Raw genomic sequence first — 16,609 nt, forward strand, 5'->3', positions numbered from 1 at the left:
GAAGCAGGCACATCTTACATGCCTAGAGCAGGAAAAAGAGCCACTAGCAAATTTTATTAAACGTTTAAAAAAGAGCCAATACCAATTATTTTTAAATTTCTCCCAACACATAGAAGATGAGGGAATAATTCCCAACACGTATTGAAAAGTTCCCATTAAGGATGAATTGCTGTTGGCCGGGTGCGGTGCCTCATGCCTGTAATCCCAGCACTTTCGGAGGCCAAGGTGGGCAGATAACCTGAGGTCAGGAGTTCGAGACCAGCCTGGCCAACATGGTGAAACCCTGTCTCCACTAAAAATACAAAAATCAGCCAGACATGGTGGCGGGTGCCTGTAATCTCAGCTACTCTGGAGTCTGAGGCAGGAGAATTGCTTGAACCCGGGAGGTGGAGTTTGCAGTGAGCTGAGATCGTGCCACTGCACTCTAGCCTGGGCGACAGAGCAAGACTCCATCTCAAAAAAAAAAAAAAAGGATAATTGCTGTTAGGTTGAAAAATAAACAAATAAATAAATAAGGCTGGGCGCGGTGGCTCATGCCTGGAATCCCAGCACTTTGGGAGGCTGAGGTGGGCAGATCACCTGAGGTTAGGAGTTTGAGACCAGCCTGGCCAATGTGGCAAAACCCCATCTCTACTAAAAATACAAAAATTACCTGGGTATGGTGGTGGGAGCTTGTAATCCCAGCTAGTTAGGAGGCTGATCCAGGAGAATTGCTTCAATCCAGGAGGTGGATGTTGCAGTGAGCCGAGATTGCCCCCACTGCACTCCAGCCAGGTGACAGAATGACACTAGGTCTTAAAAAAAAAAAAAGACCCAGCCGGCGCAGTGGCTCACACCTTTAATCCCAGCACTTTGGGAGGCTGGCTGAGGTGGGTGGATCACGAGGTTAGGAGTTCAAGACCAGCCTGACCAACATGGTGAAACCCCGTCTGTACTAAAAATACAAAAATTAGCTGGGTGTGGTGGCGCATGCCTGTAATCCCAGCTACTCAGGAGGCTGAGGCAGGAGTATTGCTTGAACCTGAGAGGTGGAGGTTGCAGTGAGCCAAGATTACGCCACTACACTCCAGTCTGGGCAACACAGTGAGACTCTGTCTCAAAATAAAAGAAAAGAAATTAGCTGAACGTGGTGGTGCATGCCTGTAATCCCACCTACTCAGGAGGCTGAGGCAGGAGAATTGCTTGAACCCAGGAGGCAGAGGTTGCACTGAGCCAAGATTTCACCACTGCACTCCAGCATGGGCAACAGAGCAAGAATCCATCTCACACACAAAAAAGAAAGCTATCCCATCTTCATGGATCAGAAAACTTAATATTGCTAAAATGGCAATACTTGCCAATTGATGTATAGTATTAGCACAATCCATATCATAATTCCCAGCTGGCTTCCTTGTAGAAACTGACAAGCTAATCCTAAAATACATATGGAAATTCAAGGGACTCAGAACTGCCAAAACAAAGTTGCAGGACTCACATTACTTGATTTTCAAACTTACTACTAACGCCCCATTAAGACAAGGTAGTACTGGCATAAGAATAGACATATAGATGAATGGAATATGATTAAGAGACCAAAAATAAGCCCTTATATTTATGGCCAATTAATTTTCATAAGCCAGGCTGGGTACGGTGGCTCACGCCTGTAATCCCAGCACTTTGGGAGGCCGAAGTGGGCGGATCACAAGGTCAGGAGATGGAGACCATCCTGGCTCACATGGTGAAACCCCATCTCTACTAAAAAAAAAAATACAAAACACTAGCCGGGCATGGTGGCAGGCGCCTGTAGTCCCAGCCGCTCGGGAGGCTGAGGCAGGACAATGGCGTGAATCTGGGAGGCAGAGCTTGCAGTGAGCTGAGATCACGCCACTGCACTCCAGCCTGGGTGACAGAGTGAGACTCTGTCTCAAAAAAAAAAAAAAAAAAAAAAAAAAAAAAATCATAAGCTTGTCAAAACAACGGAATGTAGAAAGAACAATATTTTTTGTTCATTTCTTTTGTTTTGTTTTTGTTTTTTGTATGTCTTTTTTTTTAAAATTATACTTTAAGTTTCAGGATACATGTGCAGAACGTGCAGTTTTGTTACATAGGCATACATGTGCCATGGTGGTTTGCTGCACCCATCAACCCATCATCTACATTAGGTATTTTTCCTAATGCTATGAAAGAACAATCTTTTAAACAAATAGTGCTGAAACAATTGGATAACTACACACAAAAGAATAAAGATGACGCGGGGTGCGGTGGCTCACGCCTGTAATCCCAGCACTTTAGGAGGCTGAAGCAGGCGGATCACCCGAGGTCGGGAGTTCAAGACTAGCCTGACCAACATGGAGAAACTCTGTCTCTACTAAAAATACAAAATTAGCTGGGCATGGTGACACATACCTGTAATTCCAGCTACTCGTGAGGCTGAGGCAGGAGAATGGCTTGAACCCGGGGGGCGGAGGTTGTGGTGAGCCGAGAGTGCACCACTGCACTCCAGCCTGGGCAACCAGACCAAAACTCTCAAAAAAAAAAAAAAAAAAAAAAAAAGATTCCTGTCCTCACACATACAGAAAAAGTAACTCTTAAGGATCACAGATCTAAATGTAACAGCTAAAACAATAAACTCTTAGAAGAACACATAGGAGTAAACCTTCATCACCCTTTGTGAGGCAAAGCCTTCTTAGGTATGACACCAAAATCATAAGCAACTAACGAAAAAAACAGACAAATCAGACTTCATCAAAATTTAAAAACTTTTGTGCTTCAACAGACACCATTAAGACTGTGATGAGACAACCTACAGAATGGTAGAAAATATTTGCAAATTGTATCTGATTAGAATCTAGTAGTAGTAAGAACTCTTACAACTCAATCATAAAAAGATAAATAACCTTACAGAAAAATGGACAATGAAATGTAATGGACATTTCTTCAAAGAAGATATGCAAATTGCCAATAAGCACATAAAAAATGCTCAACATCATTAGTAATTAGGGAAATGCAAATTAAAACCATCATGAGAGATTGTTTCATACCCACTAGAATGACTAAAAGCAAAAAGACAAACAATAACAGGTGTTGGTGAAGATGTGGATAAACTGGAACCCTTATACATAACTAGTGTTAATATGCAATGGTGCAGCCACTTTGAAAAACCACTTGGCAGTTCCTCATATTGTTAAATATAGAGTACTATGTGGCCCAGCAATTTCACTCCTAGTTCTATACCCATGAGAAATGAAAACATACACCCATACAAAAACTTGTCCATGACTGTTTATAGCATTATTCGTAATTGCCCCAAATTGGAAACAATTCAAATGTTCATCAACTGATGAATGGTACAATTCTTTTTTTTTTTTTTGAGATGGAGTCTCGCTCTGTCGCCCAGGCTGGAGTGCAGTGGCGTGATCTCAGCTCACTGCAAGCTCCACCTCCTGGGTTCAAGCGATTCTTCCACCACAGTCTCCTGAGTAGCTGGGACTACAGGCACTTGTCCACACCCAGCTAATTTTTGTACTTTTAGTGGAGACGGGGATTTCACCGTGTTAGCCAAGATGGTCTCAAACTCCTGACCTCGTGATCTGCCTGTCTTGGCCTCCCAAAGTGCTGGGATTACAGGCGTGAGCCACTGCAGCCGGCCTGAATGGTGTAAGTTAATTGTGGTATGTCCATAAAATTAAATATTATTTGGCCATAAAAATAATACAGTATTGACTGGGTGCTGTGGCTCACACCTGTAATCCCAGCACTTTGGGAGGCCAGGGTGGGCGGATCACCTGAGGTCAGGAGTTTGAGACCAGCCTGACCAACATGGAGAAATCCATCTCTACTAAAAATACAAAATTAGCCAGACGTGGTGACACATGCCTGTAATCCCAGCTACTCAGGAGGCTGAGGCAGGAGAATTGCTTGAACCCGGGAGGCAGAGGTTGCGGTGAGCCGAGATTGTGCCACTGCACTCCAGCCTAGGCAACAAGAGCAAAACTCTTGTCTAAAAAAAAAAAGAAAGAAAGAAAGAAAAAAGAAAAAAGAATGCAGTACTGATATATGCTACAACATAGATAACCCTTGAAAACATTATACTAAGTAAAATAAGCCAGTCACGAAAGACCATATATTGTACAATTCTACTTATATCAGTGGTCCCCAACCTTTTTGACACTAGGGGCCTGATTTGTGGAAGACAATTGTTCCACAGACAGGATGGGGGTTTGGCGGGGAGATGGTTTCAGGATGAAACTGTTCCACCTCAGATCATCAGGCATTAGATTCTCATAAGGAGTGTGTAACCTAGATCTCTCACATGTGCAGTTCACAATAGGGTTTGCTCCTATGAGAATCTGACGCTGCCGCTGATCTGACAGGAGGCAGAGCTCAGGCAGTAATGCTCACTCACCAGTTGCTCACCTCCTGCTGTGCGGCCCAATTCTTAACAGGCCATGGACTGGTACCGGTCTGTGACCCTGGGACTGGGGACCCTTGATTTGTACGAAATTTCAAATATATATAAATATACACAGATGACAGTAACGACTCATCTTGGGTTGGGGCAGTTGAGGGGAAACAATTATGGCTGCTAATGGATAGGGGGTTGCTTTTTGGGAGGATAAAAACGTTCTAAAATTGCTAGTGTGATGGTTGCACAGCTCTGTGATTATACTAAAAAACATACTTTAAATTGTGTGCTATGTGGATGGTATCTTGATTAAGCTGTTAAAAACATACCAGGTTTGAAACGTACTCAAATTGTACATACAGCTTTTAAAGACTTTCAGTATATATTTGTTAAGTAATAGTTTAGCAGCACTGTACATGTATTTTTTTTTGTTACCTGCGCACATGTTTTTTAAAAATAAATTTTATTTTATTCTAATTTTTTTTGAGACAGAGTTTCGGTCTGTTACCCAGGCTGGAGTGCAATGGCATGATCTTAGCTCACTGCAACTTCCACCTCCCAAGTTCAAATTCTCCTGCCTCAGCCTCCCAAGTAGCTAGGATTACAGGCACCTACCACCATGCCTGGCTAATTTTGTATTTTTAGTAGAGACAGGGTTTCACCATGTTGGTCAGACTGGTCTTGAACTCCTGACCTCAGGTGATCCATCCACCTCAGCCTCCCAAAGTGCTGGGATTACATGCGTGAGCACCACACCCGGCCCAAAAATACATTTTATATCCATGCCTTCGCAGTTCTACATTTTGGAAAAATTCTGACAAAGAAAATAGGGTTATCTTAAAGTTTTTTTAGGGGGGACAGGTGGGAGTAAGCATTGAAGTATTTTTAGGGTAAAGATTGCTGTTTTAAATACTTGTCAGAGTTTAAGTGAAGAAAAATTATTTTTGGTTTGCAAAAGCTATTTAATGTGCCTACTCTAACATAATAGATATTAGGCAAACTGACTTTAAAGTTACAAATGTATCAATCTTCTTTTTTTTTTTTTTTTTTCCTGAGACAGAGTCTAGCTCTGTCACCCAGGCTGGAGTGCAGTGGTGCGATCTTGGCTTACTGCAACCTCCGCCTCCCGGGTTCAGCCTCCTGAGTAGCTGCGATTACAGGCACCTGCCACCACGCCCAGCTAATTTTTGTATTTTTAGTAAAGACGGGGTTTCACTGTGTTGGCTAGGCTGGTCTTGAACTCCTGACTTTGTGATCTACCTGCCTTGGCCTCCCAAAGTGCTGGGATTACAAGCGTGAGCCACTGCGCGCAGTCTATGTATTAATCTTTTAAAATAATCTTAAATCCTTGAGTATCTAATGTGCACATAGCATTGATCTTATTTATAATCAGGGGAAATTTTAGAGCCTCAATTTTAAGTTTCGTATATTTCCCAGCATATCTAGATATGTTTACTTTTGGGGTATAAGTGGGTAAAGCATAAGTGGTTAAGGTATAAGTGAATCTGGAGAAGAGAAAGAATAAAGAAGTTTGCCACTTCGAGGAAAGTGTTGATTACTTGTCTTTGTCCTTAATGCAGAGTGGTCTTTAGACCCAGCAGATTTTTGACCACTACCACGTCCCTTCAGTTATTCTAAGGTTGTGGGATATTAGGAAATAAAACCAAAATTATTTCACCAAGGTAATGAAGTTACGATGAAGCATGTTTTCATGGGGTTATAGGTAGGTAGCACGCATCTCAGAAAACCACCAGGAATAGGTAACAGTCCCCAGTAGTAGCTTTCTAAGCCCACAGGGCCATTCCCTCTTGTTGTTTTCCACTTCCATGCCTTCGCTCCAGGAATTCCGTTGGCCTACAATGCCTGCTTGATTTCTCAGTACTGAAGGCCTGCTTTTCTTTTGTTCTTTTTTTTTTTTTTTTTAATTGTCAGGGATTTTATTGATTTTACAAAGGATGAAGTAGTTTCACTGAATTCCAGTATAAGAAATATAAGAGCAAAAAGATACTGCCTCCTACCTCCCCCAACCCTGAGAACTTTCAGTAATGGAATTTCAGACTAAACCTTTCCTTTTCTTATTTTCTCTTCCCTTCTCTTTTCTGTCTTTCTTTCTTTCTTTCTTTCTTTCTTTTTTTGGGGGGGAAATGGTCTCACTCTGTCGCCCAGGCTAGAGTGCAGTGGTGCAATCTTGGCTCACTGCAACCTCCAACTCCCGGAGTGATTCAAGCGATTCTCCTGCCTCAGCCTTCCGAGTAGCTGGGACTACAGGTGCGTGCCACAATGCCCAGCTAATTTTTGTATTTTTAGTAGAGACGGGATTTCACCACGTTGGCCAGGCTGGTCTCAAACTCCTAACCTCAGGTGATCAGCTCACCTTGGCCTCCCACGGTTCTGGGATTACATGAGTGAGCCACCGTGCTCATCCAGACTAAACTTTTCTAAATGTCATGTGGAGGATAAAATTATTTGTACAAATGTTTTCATAAATATGTTAAAGCATTTCAACACCTAGTAATCCACTACTAAAGACATTAATTTTTAAAAAATTATTGTGATATTTGGTGCCATTATATGATGGAAAATAAGGTAAACATGCAGACTGTAGCCTAATTCAATTAACAAATATAAGGAAAACCTACTAGCTCAATTTCTGGCATTTTTGAAGAAACCAAATCAAGTTAATAGCACCCCATGGTCTCAATGTAACAGGAAAGGGAAGGGGTTGCTAAAACCCACCTCCTTTGATAAACTCCAAGTAGATGATCAACTGGTTTGATTTGCCTGGGACTAAGGGTTATCAGGATGTGGGACATTTAGTGTTAAAACCAGGGCAGTCCTGGCCCAGTACGGACAGCTGGTCCTCTTCACCCCTCCAGTTCTTTTAAAAATATGTGGAGTGGGGCCGGGCGCGATGGCTCAAGCCGGTAATCCCAGCACTTTGGGAGGCCGAGACAGGCGGATCACGAGGTCAGGAGATCGACCTGGCTAACACGGTGAAACACTGTCTCTACTAAAAACTACAAAAAAACTAGCTGGGCGAGGTGGCGGGCGCCTGTAGTCCCAGCTACACGGGAGGCAGAGGCAGGAGAATGGCGTAAACCTGGGAGGCGGAGCTTGCAGTGAGCTGAGGTGCGGCCACTGCGCTCCAGCCGGGGCGACAGAGCAAGACTCCGTCTCAAAAAAAAAAAAAAAAAAAAAAAAAAAAGTGTGGAGTATCCACATTGCTTTATCCTGGGACTTTTCTGCTTGCATGTAAGGCTCTCCAGGAAGTCACAAAGCTGCACGATGGCAGGGCTGGAGGAATCAGCCACGTCTCCAGGGCATCCACCTCTTGCATTAGAGGTGTCTTCAACTCTTATCTTTAGGTGTCCAGGCTGCCACCAGGTAGCTAACAAAGAACTATCCTGGGTGACTTTTGTCTTTGGTACTCTGTGTTTTCCCTGTTGACATCCTCAGCTCCTACCTCCACAGGTCTTGCACTGTATTCCCTGTGGCTCATGCCCGTGGACACTCACTACAGGGACTTGCTCTCAGCACACTGTTAACTAATTGACAAAAATGCCAGCTATTGGCTGGGCACGGTGGCTCACGCCTGTAATCCTACCAATTTGAGAGGCTGAGGCGGGCAGATCACCTGAGGTCAGGAGTTTGAGACCAGTCTGGCCAACATGGTGAAATACTGTTTCTACTGAAAATACAAAAATTAGCCAGGCGTGGTGGCGGGTGCCTATAACCCCAGCTACTTGGAAGGCTGAGGCAGGAGAATTGCTTGAACCCAGGGCGCTGAGGAATCAGTGAGCCGAGATCGCGCCACTTCACTCCAGCTTGGGCAAAAGAGCGAAACTCTGTCTCAGAAAAAAAAAAAAAAAAAAGGCAGTTATTGAAGCTCAAAGTGTGACCTCTTCCAAGAGTGTTGAGGTTTTAAAAGGGCATTCTTAGACCTCAAAAATCTTTCAAAGACACAAAGCTAGACAGTAAAAATTGTTAGCTCTGTGAAAACCATTAGCTCTGTGAAAACCAAAGAGCAAAGCACTTAATAATAGCAATAGTTCTTTCTTACTGTGAACCATGTGTCAGGCATCATGCTAAATATTTCACAAACATTAATTCATACAGCAGCCCTGTGTGGTAGGTACTGAATCAAGCCCATTTCACAGCTAGAGACGCTGAGGCTGAGTTTGGTAATGGTCAGAGCTTGATTTGAACCCAATGTCGTGCTTATATACCTCCAAAGTCAGGCTCTTTTTTACTTCACGATGAACAGTGTTTTTTTTTTTCTGATATCACACACACATACACACACACACACTAAAACATATATATATATAGATATGATTTTTGTAGAGAGAGACAGGGCTCACTCCATTGCCCAGGCTGGATTGCAGTGGTGCAATCATAGCTCACTCTAACCTCAAACTCCTGGGGTCCAGCAGTCCTCCTGCCTTAGCCTCCCAAGCAGCTAGGACTATAACTATGCCCAGCTAATTTTCTTTTTAAGAGACAGGGTCTCACTATGTTGCCCAGGCTGGTGTTGAACTCCTGGGCTCAAGCAATCTTCCAGCCTCAGCCTCCCAAAGTGCTGGGATTACAAGTCTGAGCCACCGTGCCGGGACTCACATGTTAGGTTTTAATGAGGTCTCTTAGTTTGCAGCGAGGATCAAGTCCTCTCTCTTTTTGTACTTTTTTTTTTTTTTTGAGACGGAGTCTCCCACTGTTGCCCAGGCTGGAGTGCAGTGGTGCGATCTCAGCTCACTGCAACCTCCGTCATGCAAGTTCCAGCGATTCTCTTGCCTCAGCCTCCCAAGTAGCTGGGATTACAGGCACATGCCACCATGCCCGACTAATGTTTTGTGTTTTTAGTAGAGACGGGGTTTCACCGTGTTAGCCAGGATTGTCTCCATCTCCTGACCTGGTGATTTGCCCGCCTCGGCCTCCCAAAGTGCTGGGATTACAGTCATGAGCCACCGTGCCTGGCCTCAACTCCTTTTACCTCTTACTGATTCAGCCATGTACAAATATTTTGATCACCTGCTATGCACCCATGGTATTCTTGGCACTAGGAATCCTGCTGTGAGCAAAGTTGAGCTCCTGCCTGTGTAGAGCCTGGGCCACATAGGTCTCCCAGCTTTGCTTTGAAGTCACTGTCAAAAGTCCTGACACTGGAGAGTTTCATGTGTCTGATGCTAGGGCAAGATGCCAAATTCCACATTTGCTTCCAACTGGAACAAATGTCAGTTTCCACCAAGCCCCACCCTGTTCAGGTGACTCCTCTTGTGAGTCTTTTCATAGCATCTCCCCTTCACCCACAAGTGCCATCAACAGGCAGAGGTGGGGAGCTGGGTTTGGAAGCACTGGTCTGATCCTTAGGCGAACTCCTCTCCCCTGATGTTGCAGGAGAATGGGTGCTCAGATGGAGAATCAGCACTGTTCTCAGGATTGGAAGGTGCTGTGGCTGGGGGTGTCTACATTATATTCTGGGCTGTGAGCTTTTCCAGAATTCTGCTCCACAGGCATACGTCCGTGTGTATGTATTTCTTGGTATAAATTAGATGTCCCTGACTTCTCTAGTCTTGAATGTCTATGTAAAAAGTGTCTAGCCCCATCTGAGCATGCTGGAAGTCTAGTCTGTTAGGAGGCCCCTGAATATGTGCTTGTCCCAGTGACCTTCCAGGAGGTGGTGTAACATCTCAGTTCTCTTTTGTTCTGTGTTTCTTGCTCTAGGCTATTGCTCCATTTTTTTGTAGGTCATCTCCTGCCACCTCTTCTCTAGGGTAATGCTGTTTGCATTACACAGTTCCTGGTCTTGGTTTCCCAAGCATCTTAGTTCTGAAGGTGAGATACTGGCTTGTCTGGGACTTGGGGAACAAAGACCAGGTGCCTCCACAAGTGACTCTCCGCAGCCCCCAGCCAGCTGACAACTGCATGAACTGACGGTCTCTTTCTTTCCTTATCTGCATGCTGATTTCCAGGCCTTTGCTCACCCTGAAGGAGCCTCATATGACCCAGTAGTCTCACTCCTAGGCAGCTTTTATGTCTTTTATCATTTTTCTAAGCTTAAGACACCTTTGGTTGGGCACAGTGGCTCATGCCTGTAATCCCAGCATTTTGGGAGGCCAAGGCGGGTGAATCATCTGAGGTCAGGAGTTTGAGACCAGCCTGACCAACATGGAGAAACCCCCTTTCTACTAAAAATGCAAACTTAACTGAGCGTAGTGAGGCAGGAGAATCACTTGAACCCGGGAGGCAGAGGTTGCAGTGAGCTGAGATCCTGCCATTGCACTGCAGCCTGGGCAACAAGAGCAAAACTGTCTCAAACAAAACAAAACAAAAACTCCTTTTCTTTCTTCATTGATTTGCGACCACGTCTGTCCAGAACTTGTGGGACATCTTTGTCTTCATCAGGTTGGCAGATACTCCAGCATGGCCTGCTGGCTACGGAGGCCACCATCCACAGGCTCAATGGCTCCGTGGTGGCTCCTTCGGGCTCCCACTTCCAGAGGGAGCCAGACAGCCGCATCTTTGCAGTGGACTCCGCCCGCCCCCCAAAGTCTGTTTTTCAATGACAGGCTCTACCTCTGAACCTCAGCTTAGATCCACCTTTCTCTCCCCCCCACCTCTTTTTTTTTTTTTTTTTTTTTTTAAGACAAAGTCTCACTCTGTCACCCAGGCTGGAGTGCCGTGGCGTGATCTCGGCTCCCGGGGAACTCCACTTCCCGGGTTCAAGCGATTCTCCTGCCTCAGCCACCCGAGCAGCTGGGAATACAGGCACCTGCCATCACGGCCGGCTAATTTTTGCATTTTTAGTGGAGATGGGTTTCACCATGTTGGCCAGGCTGGTCTCAAACTCCTGACCTCAGGTGATTCACCCACCTCGGCCTCCCAAAGTGCTGGGTTAACAGGCGTGAGCCACCGCGCCCGGCCCAATCTACCTTTCTCTGACAGGATTCCTAGAGACTTAATATTTGTTTTTTTTTTTTTTTTTGAGACGGTCTCCGCTCCGTCGCCCAGGCTGGAGTGCAGTGGTTACTGTAGCTTCGATCTCCCAGGCTCACGGGATCCTCCCACCTGACGGCCTCCCGGCCTCCCCAGTAGCTGGGAGTACAGGCACGCACCACATCCGCTACTTTTTAATTTTTTTTTTTTTTTTTTTTTGAGATGGAGACTGCTCTGTTGCCCAGGCTGGAGTGCAGTGGCGAGATCTCGACTCACGGCAAGCTCCGCCTCCCGGGTTCACGCCATTCTCCTGCCTCAGCTTCCCGAGTAGCTGGGACTATAGGCGCCCTCCACCATGCCCAGCTAATTTTTTGTATTTTCAGTAGAGATGGGGTTTCACTGTGTTAGCCAGGATGGTCTCGATCTCCTGATCTCGTGAATCGCCCGCCTCGGCCTCCTAAAGTGCTGGGATTACAGGCGCGAGCCACCGCGCCCTGCCCTACTTTTTAAATTTTTGGTAGAGTGGGGTGTCATCATGTTGGCCATGCTGGTCTCGAATTCCTGGCCTCAAGCGATCCTCCTGCCTTGGCCTCCCAAAAGCTGGGATTACAGGTGTGAACCACGGCGCCAGTATGAGCCTCAATGTTTGAACCATCAAATTTTACATGTATTGACACACGCCCCGTCTTGTTTTTCTAAATCTCATGTCATCGTTTGTATATTGGTTACCCATAGTTGACTTTGGAGCTGAGGGTGGACAGAGCTAACATCAGGTTGCACACAGGAACCGAGTGAGGTCAAGAAAAAGTAGCGCGAGCTGCCTCGATGGCCCGGGGCGACCTCACTGGCGTTTCCTGTCTGGGACTGCGCCCACGCGGTCACGTGGCCCGGAGGGCGCGCGGCGGCAGCGGCGCGCGCGCACAGAGAGGAGGCTCCTTGCCAGGTGAGCTAGCAGACGGGGGCGCCGGGGCGGTAGGAGGGCGCTGCTCGCTGAGCCGGAGTCGGGCTCCGGTCCTCGCCACGGACTTTGAGAGGGTACCCAGGGTCAGACCTGGCAGGTGGGAACCGGGAGTGGGGAGGATCCAGGGCGGGGGCGGGATGCGCATATTCGTGGAAACGCTGCAGGTTGTGGACAAACTGCCCCAACTGGCTCCTTTTCCCCGAATGCCAATTTAGTGGCCTCGTCTGATAAGAAAAAAGAAATAGATTTCAGAGACCCTATTTCTCTCTCTCTCCCTCCCGACCTCCTTTATTTTTTTTCTTTTCTGTTAATTTTGAGCCTTATAAAACTGTAGCGTCAGTATCCTGGTTTGGATCCTGCAACTTAGAAAAAGAACATTAGTGGAAAAAATAATAAAGGCTGTGGTTTAGTTAATAGCATGTACCCATGTTAATTTCTTAATTTTGACAAATTGTACACAAATGTTAACATTAGAGGAATTTGGATAAAAGGTGTACAGGAATTCTTAGTACTATCTTTGCAACTTACTGTACATCTAAAATTATTCTGAAATGAAAAGTTAAGAAACAAAATCCTAAAGCAAAGTGCAGCAGGCCATTGTTCACCAGGGAGGGCTCAAGTTAGTTCCTCTTTGTCAGGGAGTTAGGCATGTTTGACCAACTTGTTTGCTAAGGCAGAGTTGTCAGGCTACTGAGTGTAGATTCTTCTGTCCAAAGGTTTCTGGGCAGGAATCGGTTTTCTCTTTCGATTCTATCAGATATCTTTGGAACACCTGTTGTGCATAAGCAAACGAGACACAAAAAGTCTCTGCACAAGAGAATATACAGTCAGTCTAGGTCAGGTAGGAAGTAAGCACTATTAAAAAGATTCAGTAAAACCTCCCAGAACTGGGACGACTCAGATGTGGAAGAAATCACATCTGGTCCAAAGGAGTCAGGAAGGCTACTGGAGGGAGTGCTGTCCTGAACTGAGGTGGGTCTGAGAGGAGGCAGCATTTCTGGGGTGAAGAATGGCACCAACAGAGGCTTGCAGGTGACCAAGCTGAGCTGAGGGAGGAGCCCTGGGAGCAAGTGCAGTTCCTCTTATGTGGAGGCACAGGGTACATCCAGGGAGTACTGCCAGATGAAACTGGAGCTTTGTTGTAGAACGCAGGGTGACACTTCAGTTGGATACATTATTTTCATTTTTATGTTTTTGAAACGGAGTTTCAACTGGACACAGTGGCTCATGCCTGTAATCCCAGCACTTTGGGAGACCAGTCAGCAGATCTCCTGAGGTCTGGAGTTGAAAATCAGCCTGGCCAACATGGTGAAAACCTGTGTCTACAAAAATACAAAATTTAGCCGGGCGTGGTGGTGGGCGCCTGTTATCTCAGCTACTGAGGAGGCTGAGGTGGGAGAATCGCTTGAACCCGGGAGGTGGAGGTTGCAGCGAGCCGAGATTGCACCATTGAACTCCAGTGTGGGCGACAGACAATGGTGCTATCTCAGCACCAATGTCACCGTTGAACCTCAACCTCCCAGGTTCAAGCGATTCTCCTGCCTCAGCCTTCCAAGTAGCTGGGATTAAAGGCACCCGCCGCCATACCTGGCTAATTTTTGTATTTTTAGTAGAGATGAGGTTTTACCATGTTGGCCAGGCTGGTCACGAACTCCTGACCTCAGGTGATCTGCCCTCCTCAGCCTCCCAAAGTGCTCGAATGACAGGCGTGAGCCACTGTGCCCAGCCTAAATTTTTTTAAAAAAGGAAACCAGGGTGACATTGACTCTAATTCCATGGGAGCCATGGAACGTTTTACAGCAAGAGAGAGACGTCATTCGGTTTGTGCTTGGATATTATTGACTTGGCAGCAGTATGTAGGTTGGCTTGAAGTAGACCAATTAGGGAATTATCAGGCTAGCCTTGGGGAATTAAAGACAAGTTCCACCAGGGCAGTGAAATTAATGTGCGAAGAATGACATGGTTTGGGGAGGTTTTTGTGGGTGTAGAAGACCTAGCAACTGAAGGCATGTGAAGAACAAAGAGGAAAAAGAATTCCAAAGTTTTGCTCCTGAGTGTTTTGGAGCATGGTTGAGGCATTTGCAGAAATAGAGGACTCAGAGGGAGACCTGGATTGGGGGCTGAGAGGATAGTGAATTTTGTTTTTAGATGGAGTCTTGCTCTGTCGCCCAGGCTGGAGTGCAGTGGTGTGATCTTGGCTCACTGCAACCTCTGCCTTCTTGGTTCAAGCGATTCTCCTGCCTCAGCCTCCCGAGTAGCTGGGACTACAGGTACGCACCACCGTGCCTGGCTAATTTTTGTATTTTTAGTAGAGACGGGGTTTCACTATGTTGGCCAGGCTGGTCTCGAACTCCTGACCTCATGATCCGCCCGCCTTGGCCTCCAATGTGCTGGGATTATAGGCGTGAGCCACAGTGCCCGGCCATGAATTTGTTTTTGAACAAGATGTTCTTAGATTGCTGGCGGGATATCCAGTTGGAGATGTGTATTTAACAGTAGTAAGAGAGGAAGCTCTTTTATAAAAGAAGGAAGCTCATTTACAAAAGGGACACGAGAAAGAAAAAGAGCCTGAGGGGACAGATATGAGGCAGTCAGGGAAGGAAGAGGATCAGATCTCTATTTCTTGGGGCTTCAGGAGTCAGGTGGACCTGGACTTAGTGAGTCAGTAGTGTCACAGCTCCTGCAAAGGTGGAGGAGGCTGAAGAATGAGACTTGATCTTGGATTTATCTATGAGGAAGTCACTGGTCATCTTTTAAAGAGTTGTTTTAGTGGAAAAGTGAGATGACTGTTAACAGACTGTAATCTATTCATCCTACAGCCTTTCCCAAGTGGTCAGAGGACTGGACAAAGAGCCAGAAATACTGTTTCTAGTCCCGGCTGTGCTGCTAACTACCATTGTATTTGGGGCAAGTCATGTATGCCTGGACTGGAATAGAAAAAAATACATCTGAGCTGGGCTCGGTGACTCACGCCTGTAATCCCAGCACTTTGGGAGGCCGAGGCAGGTGGATCATCTGAGGTCAGGAATTTGAGACCAGCCTGGCCAACATGGTGAAATCCCATCTGTACTAAAAATACGAAAATTAGCTGGGTGTGGTGGTAGGCACCTGTAATCCCAGCTACTCGGGAGGCTGAGGTGGGAGAATCGCTTGAACCCAGGAGGCAGAGGTTGCAGTGAGCCGTGATCACGCCATTGCACTCCATCCTGGGTGATAAGAGCAAAACTGAGTCTCAAAAAAAAAAAAAAAGACGTTAATCCTGGCTGGGCATTGGGGCTCACACCTGTAATCTCAGCACTTTGGGAGGCTGAGGCAGAAGGATTACTTGAGCCCAGGAGTTCGAGACCAGCCTGGGCAATATAAGGAGACCTCGTCTCTACAAAACATACAAAAATTAGCCTCTGCAAGAACAAAAAAATTAGTCAGGTGTGGTGGCACAGGCCTATAATCCCAGCTACTTGGGAGGCTGAGATGGGAGGATCACTTGAGCCCAGGGGTTGAGGCTGCAGTGAGCTGTGATTGTGCCACTGCACTCTAGCCTGGTCATCAGACTGAGACTCTGTCCATATAAAAATAAAGACTTTAATCCTAAAAGCTGACGCGTCTATTTTAGACAGCATATATTGGTTCAAGTTGTCTTTTAAAAGTCAAAGGTAGGCCGGGCATGGTGGCTCACATCTGTAATCCCAGCACTTTGGGAGGCCGAGGTGGACGGATCATGAGGTCAGATCAAGACCATCCTGGCTAACACGGTGAAACCCCATCTCTGCTAAAAAATACAAAAAATTAGCTGGGCGAGGTGGCGGGCACCTGTAGTCCCAGCTATTCGGGAGGCTAAGGCAGGAGAATGGCGTGAACCCGGGAGGCGGAGCTGGCAGTGAGCCAAGATGGCGCCACTGCACTCCAGCCTGGGCGACAGAGTGAGACTCCCTCTCAAAAAAAAAAAAAGTCAAAGGTATAAAGTATGAAGGAATCTCCGTGTTTATCTATTCAAGATTACCGTACAGTACAGAATCAGCTGTAGATATTCTTAGATTTCGTGGTACTGTTAAAAAAATACAATATTGTAAAAATGTTATATGGAAAAACACTCTAATCCTACTAATTTATTTTCATCTTTTGTTTTTCTTCTAATCTTTGTCCCTAGTACAGACAACTTTGAATTCTGCTTTTTATGTTTTACACTTGTATATGTGAGCATTTATCATGTTGCTGCGTAGTCTATACTACATAGTATTTTTATTCTTATTTTATTTTTTTATTTTTATTTTTTGAGATGGAGTTTCACTCTTGTGGCCCAGGCTGGAGATTATTCTTAAACTATGTTAAAT

The 16,609-nt window shown here is 45.8% G+C and overlaps 1 protein-coding gene across 6 annotated transcripts in view; it reads left to right on the top strand.

Annotated features, from left to right (window-relative positions):
• Positions 1-12,207: 12,207 nt before the first annotated feature.
• The window catches only part of LOC105475193 (coiled-coil domain containing 125), a 52,804-nt gene continuing 48,402 nt past the window's right edge, over positions 12,208-16,609 (top strand). For 2 of the 6 annotated variants that reach the window (XM_011730270.3, XM_071098843.1), the window contains exon 1: positions 12,271-12,375. The gene's annotated coding sequence lies outside the window, so the exon portion shown is untranslated. The other 4 variants (XM_011730271.3, XM_011730274.3, XM_071098841.1 and 1 more) reach the window with 4 other exon arrangements.

Source organism: Macaca nemestrina, chromosome 6 (assembly GCF_043159975.1).
Source record: "Macaca nemestrina isolate mMacNem1 chromosome 6, mMacNem.hap1, whole genome shotgun sequence".
Classification (NCBI taxonomy): domain Eukaryota; kingdom Metazoa; phylum Chordata; class Mammalia; order Primates; family Cercopithecidae; genus Macaca; species Macaca nemestrina.